The sequence below is a fragment of the Hipposideros armiger genome, unplaced genomic scaffold (assembly GCF_001890085.2).
Source record: "Hipposideros armiger isolate ML-2016 unplaced genomic scaffold, ASM189008v1 scaffold_9, whole genome shotgun sequence".
Taxonomy (NCBI): domain Eukaryota; kingdom Metazoa; phylum Chordata; class Mammalia; order Chiroptera; family Hipposideridae; genus Hipposideros; species Hipposideros armiger.
Genome location: NW_017731359.1, coordinates 5,119,816 through 5,133,657, shown reverse-complemented (window position 1 = coordinate 5,133,657; position 13,842 = coordinate 5,119,816). Strand labels below are relative to the sequence as shown.

Sequence of the window (13,842 nt, the reverse complement as noted above, 5' to 3'; positions counted from 1 at the left end):
GAGGGCGGGGCGGGCCAAGCTAGGGTGGAGACTGGGGCGGGGCCTGGCCCAAGAACGGCTTCAGCCCCACCACCTAGCCCCTCTCCGACTTCCTCCAAACATCCTCCACCCCTTTTACGGATTCAGGGCGAGAGACTGCGACTAATGAACCAGGTTAAGTAGGCCGGGATCCTGCACCGCCCAAAGGCTGGGGCCACCGCCCAGGAAGCCCCACCCAGCGGGAGCCCGGACATCTCGGCGCCCGCAGAGCCCACGCGCGACCGGGCGAGAGCGCGGGAGGGCGCGTGCGGCGTGACGCGACTCGTGGCGCGTCCCGTGACGCCATCGCGCCCGCTTTTGAAAGTTGGCGCCCGGGGCCGCCTCCCATGCTGCCCTGCGCCAACCCCTCCCTTCACCTTTCCTCCCCCGCCCTCCACTCTTCGCCCGGCCAGCCCCCCCACCCGTCCCTTCCCTTATCAGCACCCGCGGCCCCGGCAGCGCCGACGCAGGCGCACTGCACCGCGCCGCCGCCATTTTGTGTCCGAGCCTGTGGAGCGATTAAACCGTGCGCGGAGCTGCTTCTTTGGCGGCAGCGGCGGCGGCGGTAGCCGGTGCGGGTGCGCGGAGCTGGCCGGGGACGCCGGGTGGCCGGAGCGGCGGAGCGGCGGCGGAGCGGGCGCTGCGGGGGGTGTGGCGCGGAGGTAAGGGGGCCCCGGGTGGAGGAGGTTTCGCGGGCCGCCTCTAGGTGTCACGATGGGGCCGCTCCGGTCGGCGCTGGCTGCAGCCCGGCGCCAGCGCCGCCGCCGGGGGGTGTTTGTCTCCCTCTACCGTCCCTGCTGCGGCGCGGCCGCCGCCATTGCCCGTCCCCGCCAGGGCCCGGCCGGCCCCCCCAACACACACCCGCCCGCTAGGCCTCCCTCTTGGCGGCGCGCTAGGCCTCCGGCGGCGACAGAGGCCCGTGCGCTGGCGACTCCATTTTCCTTCCTTTGTCTCTGCCCTCGAGGCCGGCTCTTGGCCCGACTGATCACCCTACCACGGCCCGCCCTCTGCCCTCCACCCCTCCCGAGGCGAGTGGCCTCAGCCGAGAGGCAATCTCCGCGGCTCGGCTTCCGCACCCGCTTCGCTCAAGAGTCCCGACCCTCTGCCGCCGCGCGCGCAACTGGGCCTCCGTGCAGTATGGGTGTCTGGCCCTGGCCAACGCCTCTCGGGCTGCCCATCCTCCAGCCTGCCCGGTCCCCGGAACCTACCTGGCCGCCCTGGGAGCTTTCTCGGCTACTCGGTGGTCGCTCCCAGTCCACGCGTCGCCGCCGCTGGTCTCCGTCTCCACCGAGTGGCGCAGGCGGCGCTGCTGCGGCTGCGAGCAGAGGGACCCCAGAGCTGCCGAGAGCTCCCTCTGCAAGGCTGGCTGAGCTGCTCGCGCCTCGACGCTGCCTGAGCGGGCGGGGGGACGCGCGCTCGCCGCCCCCGCCGGGCCCCGCTGTGCCCCCAAACTCGCGCCGGGGCTGCTTTGCCGGACCCGACCTTTGCGGCCCCCCACAATGGGCGGAAAAGACACGAGTTCGACACCAAGTAGTTTTTCTGGAGCCAGAATCGCACTCTCCTTGCAGTGATAGCCTGACTTTGTGCGCTAAGAGATCTCAAAGGGATCAAAACTTAATTTCAGTCTGATCTCAAGTGACGTGACAGATTCCTGAATTCGGGATTATGGGTTGGCTGAGTTGGGCAGGCGACCCTTGAATTTCCCTCGCGCTTTAAAATGTCCTGACTCTAACTTAGTACCTGATGCTCTAGGGCTAGGCGAAGGCACTTCTCCGGATTCTGCAACCCGATCTAAAGCTCCAGTAGGACAGAATGAATTTATTCCTGACTCCACTGGTAATTTGCCCATACGCTGAAATCTGAGGGTTGATGTTGTAATTGAATCTTGGGTCACTAGCTGCAGTTGGTTTATAAATATCTACGCCTAATGTACTAACTACTCTTTAGTAGCTGACTTCCTGTAGCCGCGTTCAGCATTAAGTAAACATTCGCATACTTAAGTCTTGATGCTTTGAGTTCAGATCGACTAGTAAAATTAAAATTCTATGTATCCTATAGGCGGCAAAAGAAGTTAAACAGGGCATGTATATTAAATTTGTCCTTAAGTCTTCTTGCATCATTAAAAAGCTTTCTGTTGAATTGCCAGTTTTCTCTTTTTGCTCTTTCCTCAAATATTCTAGTACCTTAATATAGTGTCGTGCAGCAGTTTGATGTAACAACTCGGGTTGCTTTGGAGAGAAGAAAGTCTTAAGATTTTTTTTTTTTTTTGGAAAAAAGTTTGTAAGGAAATTAAAACAGCCTGGTGCTAAGCAAAATTGTTCAGTCCACTGTTGTAATCTTAATCTGTAGGATTTTGTGGTGATCAGCCTCCATAGGAGTCTTCAACATCCCTTTTTTGAACCCTACAAAATGTTCCTTCTCCCCCTCTGCAATAAAATTGCACTTAGTAGCTAAATGCAGTAGCTTGATGGAGTGCCAGGTTTGAGAATGGAACCACGCTTAATTGTCCTAACATATCAGTCCATTTGTGTAATATTTTGCATTCTTGCAATTTTCAGTTTTCCTTTTGAAATTGTGGATGACAGGTGGCATGTTTTATTAAAATAAGCTCCACAGGGGTTAAAAATTAAAATCCAGCAGGTCTGTGATTAAGCCAGGAGTAAAGCTTGTTTTCCCAGGTTAGCTTTGTGCTCCACAGACCATATTTTGCTACTTAATTCAGTTGTGCCATATGCAGTCATCAACTTCTTGGTCTTATACATCATTTATTCCATTTTAATGATATAGACCGTGTCCACAGAGTTGCTATCCTATGAGATTTCCTGCATGCCAGAATTCATACTTTGTTTTTATTGGAAAACTAAATTTACAGAGAGAGTAAATTGTGACTATAAGGTTACCCTGAGGAACTTACTACTTAAATCAGAAGTATGAGGAAGATTGCAACAGAATTTTGTCCACATAGGAAAATACTGCTTATTTAACAGTAGTTGTAGAAGTTATCTTAGGGATCCATTCAACCAACATAAGAAAATTTAGGAGCTATCAAAGTTATCCTTCAGATACATTCAAATTCTAAGATCTTTAGGATTTTGCTTTAAAGGACAATTAAAAGTGAAGGCACCCACCTAAGACTTCTGGGTGACTTGGGGAGTTCCTTGGGAGTGGTGGAGGCCACCTGTTGCTGATGAGGACCTTGAGGAGGAGTCCTGTGACAGGGCCTTGCACTATAGCGCTTGCTGGCAGAAAAATCACCTCTAGAAACTGGATTTTGCTTCAGGGATGCTGCTGGTCTTAAATTCACTGCACATCTTAGGCTCCATTTCATTTTTTTAAACCAGAAACCTAGTTAACTATCTTAGTTCTACATGACCTCAAGCTCTTTTGCTAAAAATTAGGTTCCTCTTCAAACAATGAGAATTTGTCATAATTTAGAACTTTGAGAATGAGCATACAGGTTTAGAAAGAACAGTAATGGCAAATAATGTATAACTTTGAAGACCATGGTTCACAATTAGATGTGTAGATTTGGCATACCATATTTCTTTTTTTAGACATTTCTAAACTTTCTTTAGTTGTTATTTTCAGATCTTCCCTGGCAGTATCTTTATGTATTTTCTCAGTGATTAGTATTTGAGTGCAAAGATGTGGCATTGCATGTAGACTGCTGTCATATACCCCAGGAATAGTGAATTTTTTCTACTCCTGATCCTCATTTTTAGTTAACCTTAGAATTTTCAGGGTTATAAAATCTCATTCCCTATGAGGCATGCTAGTGACAGTATGTATAGACTCCAATACAAAAGTGTTTTTTGGACTAACTACACCAGTCGCCTAAGTTGTTATAAATTGCCTCTTCACAGAGAAGACTTTTCTTCAGCTTCATCTAGAAAAGTATTATATCAGCTTAGTTTTGTGGGCTTTAGTTAATTATGAGATGGGTTTTTCTCTTAGTTATACCTCATATGCCAAATTCTTTGGAAACTTACTTCAAATTTAGCTCTTCCATTTCACTTGGGAGATATCGCACCCCACCCCCTCCTGCCTGCCCCTTTGGAGGTGAATTCTACTCTACCCTTGCCTGAAGCTTGACAGTTCATTTATTTGTAATTTAGGAAGAAAATCGGTATTTTTACTGCAAAAAACTATTTCATTATTTGACTAAAAAAAGTATTTCAGTGCTGTGCTTCTATGATTTTCAAAGGTCACTGAAAGCTCCCCCCATAGATACCTTATTAAACTGAAAAATAATCTTTAGTCTTGATGTAACTAACTTAATCAGTAAAACCACTACTTGCTGAAGATAAGGAAATAAATTGTTAAAGGACTCTTATACTGCACCTATAAGACTTAATTTTTTGGTAGTTTGAATGTATGAGTATATGCATGTGTTATATTGGTTACAAGATCGCAGTGGGGTGCCATATATATATATATATATAGAGAGAGAGAGAGAGAGAGAGAGAGATTTTATTGGGGGAGGGGAACAGACAAGTTGCTGTACTTTTTGTTCTTCAATCTAGTTGTGGAGGATGTCGCTTCACTAGCCCATGTTGGTGTTATCATTGCACTCTTCCCGGGTAAGGCCGTCACTTGCTGGCCATTGGACAGCTGCTCACGGCAGCTCATGAAATCGCACACCAGCTGCCGGCCAGCCCAACTGCAGCCTATGCCGTGCCGGTGACTCACGGCAGCCCAGCTCCAGGTAGAGCTGTTTGTTGTTCACCATCTTAGCTGTAGAGGGCGCAGCATCACTGGCCCTCATGTGGGATCTGAACCGGGCCCTGCTGCTCAGAGCTGGTGTCCCAAGCCAGCTCTTAACCAACATGCCACTTGGCCGGCCCCAATGGGATGCTATTTTGAGAATCACAAATCTTTAGTCCTTTATAGAGTCCTTTTTAGACATTTAGCAAATGTTTGAAAAAAATAACAATGTTTTATTATTGGCTTGATAGACATTTATGGAATGGCTCAATTCGGAAGGTGACATATTAACAGGTATATTATTTCTTTCCCAGTTTTAGCAATCTAAATCTTGCCCCCAGTTTATTTTCCATACTGTGTGTGCACTTGTATGTATTTAATGTTCATAAAATGACTTGTGCTTCTATTTTAGAATGATCACAGCCCTGGGGCCAAAGAACAAGATGCGCTAGTGGACAGATTGCTGACTGGGGGCTTGAGAGCTGGGTTCTGTTCTCCCTCCTCAAACTGACTGCAGCCACGGAGAGGTAAATACTATTTCCATCTCTTGGTCTTGAAAATAGGAGTAATAAAACCCTCTTGGGGTTGGAGGATTTGCCGGATCATTCTTGGGTATAGGAGATGCAGGAGGGTGGGTGATTGAGGGTCTACAGGCTTTATAGCCAGAGTCCTCTGTTTGATACTTTGCACTCATATACTAGCTGGGTGTCACTGAGCAAGTTACTTAACCTTTATACTCCTGCAGTTCTCATTTGTGAGAGAATGACATCAATTACAGAGGCTGTTCTCAGAGTTGAGAGTGTGAGTAAAAGCATTAAGTACCATTCTGAGCCTGTACATAGAAAATCCCCCAGGAAATGGTGGTTGCCCTTCTATAGAAACCTGTGGAACATATATTTTGACCCTTGGCAAATGACCTCAAAAAGTCAGTGGCCTGTGGCAATTTGTAATTTTGATGAGGAACAGATGGAATCCAGTTCTTAGGGAATCTAGTGTCTTGGATAAAAATTGTCTTAATTGAGTTAGCCTAGCATCATGATGACCCATGTTTACGTCAAAGTGTTAGTTACAGTCATTATCAGTAATTAAAAAATATGTATGTATATTTGAAAAGGTCACTTAAAATTTACTTTAGACTACAATTTCTGCTACAAAAAATAATGGACATCACAGGGAACTTGAAATAGGCCTCTCATAAATGTCAGGGTCTACTAGGCCTTGGGGTCTCATAAACAAAGTAGGGTTCTGGATATGAAAATTCTATCTTCTCAGGCTACCAGAAAGCACATCTTTCTTATCCCCTAGAAAATGTGAAAATCGTTTAATTGTACTTGTGTAATGACAAAAAGTGTGTAGAGGTGGGAATTGCAAATGCTGAAATTAAATAAGCTTATATGTATGAATCATCTAAGTGACTACTAAGATTTTTCTCATAAGCTATGCCTGGAGCAAATATGAGGAAGGGAACAGGAATGAAAGCTCTACTAATTCTTCAAATTTCTGTTTTCCAAAAGAGCATCTTGGTACTTCAGTAGATGAGAAGGACAGGGTCTTTGTGCTGGTTTTCTGTTGTTCCAGAAATAACTTGTATCTTACAGGTTCTTTTAGAAGTGTTGACATAGGGTACATACTAATGAACTGCTGAAAAGAGACACAATACTGATTTGAAAAGCTATTGAGAAAATTAGCATTAAGAATTTAGGGAATGGGCTTGTAGGAACATGTTGGTCACTTTTAAGTGTTATGGCTAGTTTAATCCCTGTTTCTTAAACTGGGATATGAACACCCTTAGGGTACAAAGTGATATGATTCCGGGGTACTTGAAGCCACAAGATAAACATGATCCATCTTCTTGGAGCTTCAATTGTGCTCATTGAGGGGGCGGTGAGTTAAATAATTGAACTGGTAAGTAAATTTTTTTTTGCATTAAAACAAATTCATATTTTAGGAGGAGAGCATGCACTCTGTATGACTAAGATTACACAGGTCGTCAACAAAATGGGGCATGAGTGCCTGGGAGTGGAAACTGTTCTTTGTATAGCTACTACAGTGGAAACATTTGAGAAGCAGTTATTTTTGAGCTATAGAACAGCTCTGTCATCCAGCTCCTTGTTTTGTTCCCTGTAGTATCCCTACTATGGAATATATTAGTTAAATTGTATTAAGTAGTGCTTGTTTGCTTGCACATGTTCCTACACATGCCCGATGTGTGCAAGAGCCCTGCATAGATTGGTAGACAGTTCTAAATGACTGGACCAAGTCTGAAATATTGTCAGTACCATTCCAATGATAAAAGAATAGTAAGTAAAAAGAAAAGAGGAAGCACTGAGCAAAATCAGGTTTAAAACTATGAATTCTGTAAAACAAATTTGAAAATAAATGTCATGTTAGCTTAAGTATAATTAACAACATATACTGATTTTTGTTATACCCCATTTGTTAAATAGTCATAATAAAATGACTAAATCTGAAGCTATGGCTTTGTGACTCGTAAAGATAATTATTCAAAGCACCTGTTAACTGTTCCGTGTGTTTTACGATTACTAAGTATTGTTACTAACGTATTCCTCTTAATGTAAGTGGCACTTAAGAAGAACATTTTCTATATTGATAATGCCTGCTCTTTGAATACAGGTTTATTTGAACCTGATTGCTTTTAGATATACGGAAGTGTGACTTTCTCTGAAACGATGTGAATTGGATCAGCCCAGATATTTAGATGTTCTCTAAATGTCTGCATCATTTCTTGAACACTTGTAATATGCTTGTTTCATACTTTGAGCACTTGCCTTTCTACTTTGTACCAGGCACTGCATTAAGTACTAGGGATTCAAAGATGAATGAGAAAAGGATCTTTTTACTGAGGGTCTTAAATAGAGTATGGGGCAAGATAGCTGTAAATAGTGTGGTTGATAGTCTGATAAAAGTGTGTTCAGAATGTAGGGAGGGATGGTCAGTTACAGGAGTTGATGAAAGATGTTGGGAAAGGCTTTCTGGAGGAGAAACTCTCATCCAGGTGTATCAGGAAATACAAAAGAAGCATAAAATTTTATTTTAATTTTATAAGAGCATCAAACCTGAGCTGTTCATAATAGCTATATGGCTTTGGACAAGTCCATTAGGGGTGACTTCCTTGTACCTTTTCCTCATTTGTAAAAGTACATATGTACCATGTTATATAGGCTTATGGCGCTTAAATTTGTAACTGTAACTATAATGTGCTATATAGAGGTAAAGCGATAATCTTTTAACTTTAGCAGTAGTTGGCCATTAAACTGAACAGTGATGATCACCAGACAATAAAAAAGTTAAGTGAACTAAATTGAGGCTTTATGGAAGAGGAAATTAGATTAATCAGAGAAATCTATTCGGCGGTAGAGAAATAGATAAGTAAACAAGGTCACATCCCATGTAAGGAGTGATGTTCGACAACCACTTAGAAAAGCTGATTGGGAATGCTTAACCAGAAAAATGCTTATGAGAGGGCCGACCGAGTGGCGCATTGGTTAAGAGCTGGCTTGGGACGCCAGAGGGCCCCGGTTCGGATCCCACATATGAGGGCCAGTGACACTGCCCTCTACAGCTAAGATGCTGAACAACAGCTCAACCTGGAGCTGGGCTGCCATGAGTCGCCTGCAATGGTGTAGGCTCCAGCCCCTGCTACAGTGGGCTGCCATGGGCTACCATGTGTAGCCAACAGCCAGCGTGAGCGGCTAGCAGCCGCTGTGAGCAGCCGTCCAGAAGCTGGCGACTGATCTGCCTTGCCTGGGAAGAGCACAATGATGGTGCCAACTTGGGCCAGTGAAGCAATGTCCTCCACAACTAGACTGAATAACAAAATGACAGCAACTTGTCTGTTCCCCTTCCCCCAATTCCCCAGTGCTATTCCCATTCCCCCAATTCCCCAATAAAAATCTTTTTTAAAAAAATTTTTTTAAATGCTTATGAGAGGTTTTTTTAAAAATACAGTACAGGGCCGGCTGAGTGGTGCGTTGATTAAGAGTTGGGACTCCAGCTCTGAGCAGCAGGACCACATGAGGGCCAGTGATGCTGCACCCTCTGCAGCTAAGATGTAAACAACAGCTCAGCTTGGAGCTGGGCTTCCGTGAGGTGTCGGCAACAGTGTAGGCTGCAGCAGCCCCTGCTGTAGTGGGCTGCTGTAAGCTACTGTGAGTCACTGGCAGCCAGCGTGAGTGGCCAGCAGCCGGCATGAGCTGCCAAGAGCCGCCGTCAGCGGCCATCCAATGGCCGGTGAGCGACTGCCTCACCTGGGAAGAGCGCAATGATAATACCAACATGGACCAGTGAAGCGACGTCCTCCACAACTAGACTGAAGAACAAAAGGATAGCAACTTGTCTGTTCCCCTTCCCCGATTGCCCAACGTTGTTCCCCTCCCTCAATTTCCCAATAAAATCTTAAAAAAAAAAATTACAAAAAAATATTGATATGGAATAAAAGTAAAAAGCCTAAGCAAAAACCTGGCACATAGCAAGAGCTCTGTAAGTAATTATTTGAATGAATGAATGATTGCCTAGGGAAAAAAACGAAATGGACAGACATGAAAACACTAGTCAAAACAAAATAAAAAACTAGTATTGATAGGGTGGTTAGGTTTGGGGTGACTTTTCTTGTTTTTTAATAGTTTATATAACTTTTATAATACAAATAGACCTCCCCTTTTTTAATTAAAGCAGAATTACTAAAAATTGGGAATAATATTCAACAATAAGGGACCGGTTAAATTGACACATCTATGTAATATAATGTCATGTAACCGTTAGCTTATGTATAGAATATTGATATGGAGAGATGTTAGAGACATTCTATTGTACATAAAGAAAGCAGATTATGCACAATATGATCTTCCATGTGAGAGTAAATATGTATATATATATATATATATATTGGTAGGAGACTATGGGTATAAACCAGAATGTTTATGTAAAACCTATAGGTCTATTCTTGCTTATCTGAGTTTTTTCCTATACCTATTGTATAATTTTTTCCCCTTGTTTTGGGGAGGACAGTTATAGCTGAGAACCAAGAATACATTGCTACCTGAATTGATCTATAAACTTGTAGCTGAAGCAGTATTATTGAAAGCCTGGATTTTCATTTGAAGAGCCAAGCTTTTGGGTTTTGTAGTTGTTTTAGTTTTGAGAGGAGAGTACAGTTTCAGGAGATTAAGTAGGAAATACTATCTGCAGAGAGAGAAAATCAAGTACAAAAGCAAAAAAGTCTAACAATGTGACCATATTATCTTTTTAATTTTAACTCTCTTACCACTATTCATGATCTGTTTGTTATATGCTCACTCCTAATATACATGCATAGTATTAGAATTGTTAACCTACAGTCCCACAGGAAACTTTATTAACTACAGTACAGTGCTTATGTACTAGTATAGTTCCTTTAGTTCTTAGTGTTACAGTCTATTCATTTCCTAAGTTACTTAGGTAAATTTTCCCCCACTCCCTTCAATGAAGTCATGCCATACATACACTTGCAATAGTTAGATTTTCTTTTTTCTTTAATAAATAAATTTATTTTCCCTTCACCTACTTTTCCCACCCTACACTCCCCACCTCTGGCAACTACCAATTTGTTATTTTTACACAATCTGTACTGTATACTTTTTAAAGGGAAAAAGGAATTCAGTACAATAGGAAGTAGTACTGAAGCTTTCTGATAAATACAATGAAGTAAAGGAGTTTTTGCCTATACTCTGGCGGTAAAGTCTAGACTTCTTGAGTGGATTCGAGAGCCTTGCTAGAACACTGTTGTAGAAGTGCAGGCATGAGGAGAGAAACAGGAGGTTACTGCCAGCCATGTATCTGCCCAAGTGTTAGAGGGAATTGAGGTTGCAGAGGCAATTCTTTTTTTTTTTTTTTAAAGATTTTATTGGGGAATTGGGAGAGGGGAACAATATTGGGGAATCGGGGAAGGAACAGACAAGTTGCTGTCCTTTTGTTCTTCAGTCTAGTGGAGAACGTTGCTTCATTGGCCCATGTTGGTATTATCATTGCGCTCTCCCTGGGTGACGCAGTCGCTTGCTGGCCATTGGACGGCGCCTCACGACAGCTCACAAAAGCTCACGCCAGCAGCTGGCCAGCCCCACTGCAGCCTATGCCATCGTCGGTAACTCAACGGCAGCCCAGCTCCAGGTTGAGCTGTTGTTCGTCATCATAGCTGTAGAGGGCACAGTGTCACTGGTACTCATGTGGGATTCGAACTGGGGCCCGGCTGCTCAGAGCTGGCATCCCAAGCCAACTCCTAACCAACGTGCCACTCAGCTGGCCCAACAGAGGCAATTACAACTTTCCTTCACTTAAATTTTGTCTTAAAGTTTTTTGTATCATCTGAATAATGTTTACTTTCATTCTTTGGAAGAGTCTCGTAATTGTAGAATTACACTAAAACCTGAAGAACCTTTTTACTTTCTTTCCTCAGAGGTAAACACCATTAACAATTTGGTGTGTTCCCTTTTGGGTTTTTTCCTGTGCTTTTATAAATGGGCATGTATATATAATGCAGTTTTTAAAACAAAATGTAATTGTCCTATACCAGTATTCCATAACTACCATATTCAATACAAGCACATGGGGGAAAGTATTTCAAACGGTACACAATGGTGATGGTGAAAGAAATAACTTCCCAATTTTGATTCCTGTTTTCTTTCCCAGAGGTAATATACAGAGGGTACCAAAGATTGTATACACATTTTAAGAAAGGAAAACTCTATTAAAATTGTAATACTCAATATATACCAATAACAAAAGATGAATACAAGTCACATTTGACTTCTGCAATTACAAGAGGTGCTCAGAGTGGTTACCATCAGTGTCCAGACACTTCTGATTATGGCAAACTACTGCTTGAGCAACGTTGACCCAAGTGTCCACTTGGATACATTTTTTTGGCACCCCCGGTATATTACCAGTTTTTCATATACCCTTCCAAAGAAAATTATATGTGTGAATAAACGTGTTTGTGTATCTTAAAAACACAAATGATATACTGATACATGTTGTTCTGGACATTTGAGTTTGCAATCTTTTGCTGTTAGAGAAAAATGCTCTAGTAGATACCATTCTTGCATATGCTCTTTGGGCACATGTACTAGTGTATCTGTAGGAAAAATTGGTAGGAGTTGAATTGCTTGTGTATTCCTAGAAGAGGGAATGGCATGTACAAAGACAGAGAAGCCTAGAATGTTCTGGCAGTTCAGTGTGATTAGAGCAGAGTGTATGAGGCTATATGCAGATCTGCTGATAAGGCCCTGAAGGAACCCTATAGACCAGGTGAAAGGGTTTAGACTTCAGCCTGAGTTTTGCATGGCAAGTTTCAGAAGGGAAGTCTCTTTGATGATAATAAATTTACATTTTAGAAATCTGTGTTCACTGTGTGAAAAATGGGTTTGATAAGGGAGCAAGAGAAGAAGCAGGGAAACTAGTTAGGAGGCCATTACACTGGTCCAAGCAAGATGGAATGCCAGCCTAGCTTAAGGCAACCTCACCAGAATTACTGTTTGTCTCATTTTATTTATTTTGTTTTGCCTATAATACTTTACCTTTCCTCCTAGTCCCCATTTTTTAAATTATTTCTAACGTAAGAGTAAATTGACTTTTGAGTGAGGGCCAAGTTAATTTAATTTATTTATTTTTAAGATTTTTTTATTGGGGAACTAGGGGAGCGGAACAGCGTTGGGGAATCGGGGAAGGGGAACAGACAAGTTGCTGTCCTTTTTGTTCTTCAGTCTAGTTGTGGAGGGCGTCACTTCACTGGCCCATGTTGGTATTATCATTGCGCTCTTCCCAGGTGAGGCAGTCCTCATTGGCCATTGGCCCACAGCGGCTACTGCCCTCTCACGCTGGCTGCCAGCCACTCACAGTAGCTCATGGCAGCCTACTGTGCATCAGGGGCTGCAGCTGACTCAGATGCTGGCTACTCACTGCAGCCCAGCTCCAGGCCGAGCTGTTGTTCACCATCTTAGCTGTAGGGGGCGCAGCATCACTGGCTCTCATGTGGGATCTGAACCGGGGCCCTGCTGCTCAGAGCTGGCATCTCAAGCCAACTCTTAACCAATGGGCCACTGGGCCGGCCCAAGCCAAGTTAATTTTAAATTCGAGAGCATATATTTTGAAATGTCTGTGTTATGTATTCAGAATCCATTTTTAATCCTGTTCTTGACTGTTCTCAGTCATAGATATTTTTTGATTTAGTGGCTTCTAGATAAGTGTACATCTTAGCTAATGACTAAGTAGATTATCCTATTAACTATATAGCTATAGCTGTAAGCATTTTTTACACTGAAATTAAATCCTCCATTTCTTATTTTGAAAAAGGGAGATGATACATACTAGCTTTCCCAACAAGGATGGAGGAAACGGTTGTAATATGTCCTAGATTAGTGAGGGCTTTTGAAGAAAAGAGCAGATACCTTGATGTTCTTTATGCAGTGGGGATGGAGGGAGGTTATACAAAGTGATTATACTCTGACTTTGAGCAGCCTTTCTAGTTTAAAACATATCCTAATGGAGGGAGAAAAGAGCCAGTCTGGTAGATTGTATCTTATGTTTGTGGTATTGTTGCCTGACACAGGGATTCCTCTTTACATTTCTTGGACTGCAGGTGTAAATGCCACTCAGAATGCTGTGCATTACCCATCTTCATCTAAATAGGTTTCAGAGATTGCCTGATTTTGGGGTTACAGACAACGGGACTGCAAAGCTAGAGAACCACCTTTTGCTCCACTCTTTTTACAGCTTCACTATATGCATTTGTTAAAATTTTCCGTCTTTTTTTTTTCCTAGCTGGAAAGTGGAGGTACTTGTTCCCTTTTTACTTATAGAGATGAAACTAATTGATAATCTGGAAAATGTGTAGGATGTTAAAGCCAGGAGAAATTTTTAATCATCTGGCAATCCCCTCATTTTACAGATAAGACAGCTAAGAGGCAAAGTGATTTAGCCAAGGTCATGGATATAGGACAAGTGCATCTACTGTTTTTTGTTCTTCCCCACACTGGCTCTGAATAGTCTGTGGGTTTCATAGAATATCCTACATTTGGTTCTGCAGCCAGTTATTTTACATACATTCAGTTTTTTAGATCTTTATAC

At 43.2% G+C, this 13,842-nt stretch overlaps 1 protein-coding gene across 7 annotated transcripts in view; it reads left to right on the top strand.

Annotated features, from left to right (window-relative positions):
* The first annotated feature begins 367 nt into the window (after window positions 1-367).
* Window positions 368-13,842, top strand: part of CTCF (CCCTC-binding factor) — a 47,792-nt gene continuing 34,317 nt past the window's right edge. Inside the window, exons 1-3 of one of the 7 annotated variants that reach the window (XM_019655730.1) lie at window positions 440-680; window positions 5,135-5,249; window positions 6,515-6,627. The gene's annotated coding sequence lies outside the window, so the exon portion shown is untranslated. Of the gene's footprint in view, window positions 681-1,774; window positions 1,855-4,973; window positions 5,017-5,134; window positions 5,250-6,514; window positions 6,628-13,842 lie in introns of those variants that run through there. The other 6 variants (XM_019655680.1, XM_019655714.1, XM_019655698.1 and 3 more) reach the window with 6 other exon arrangements.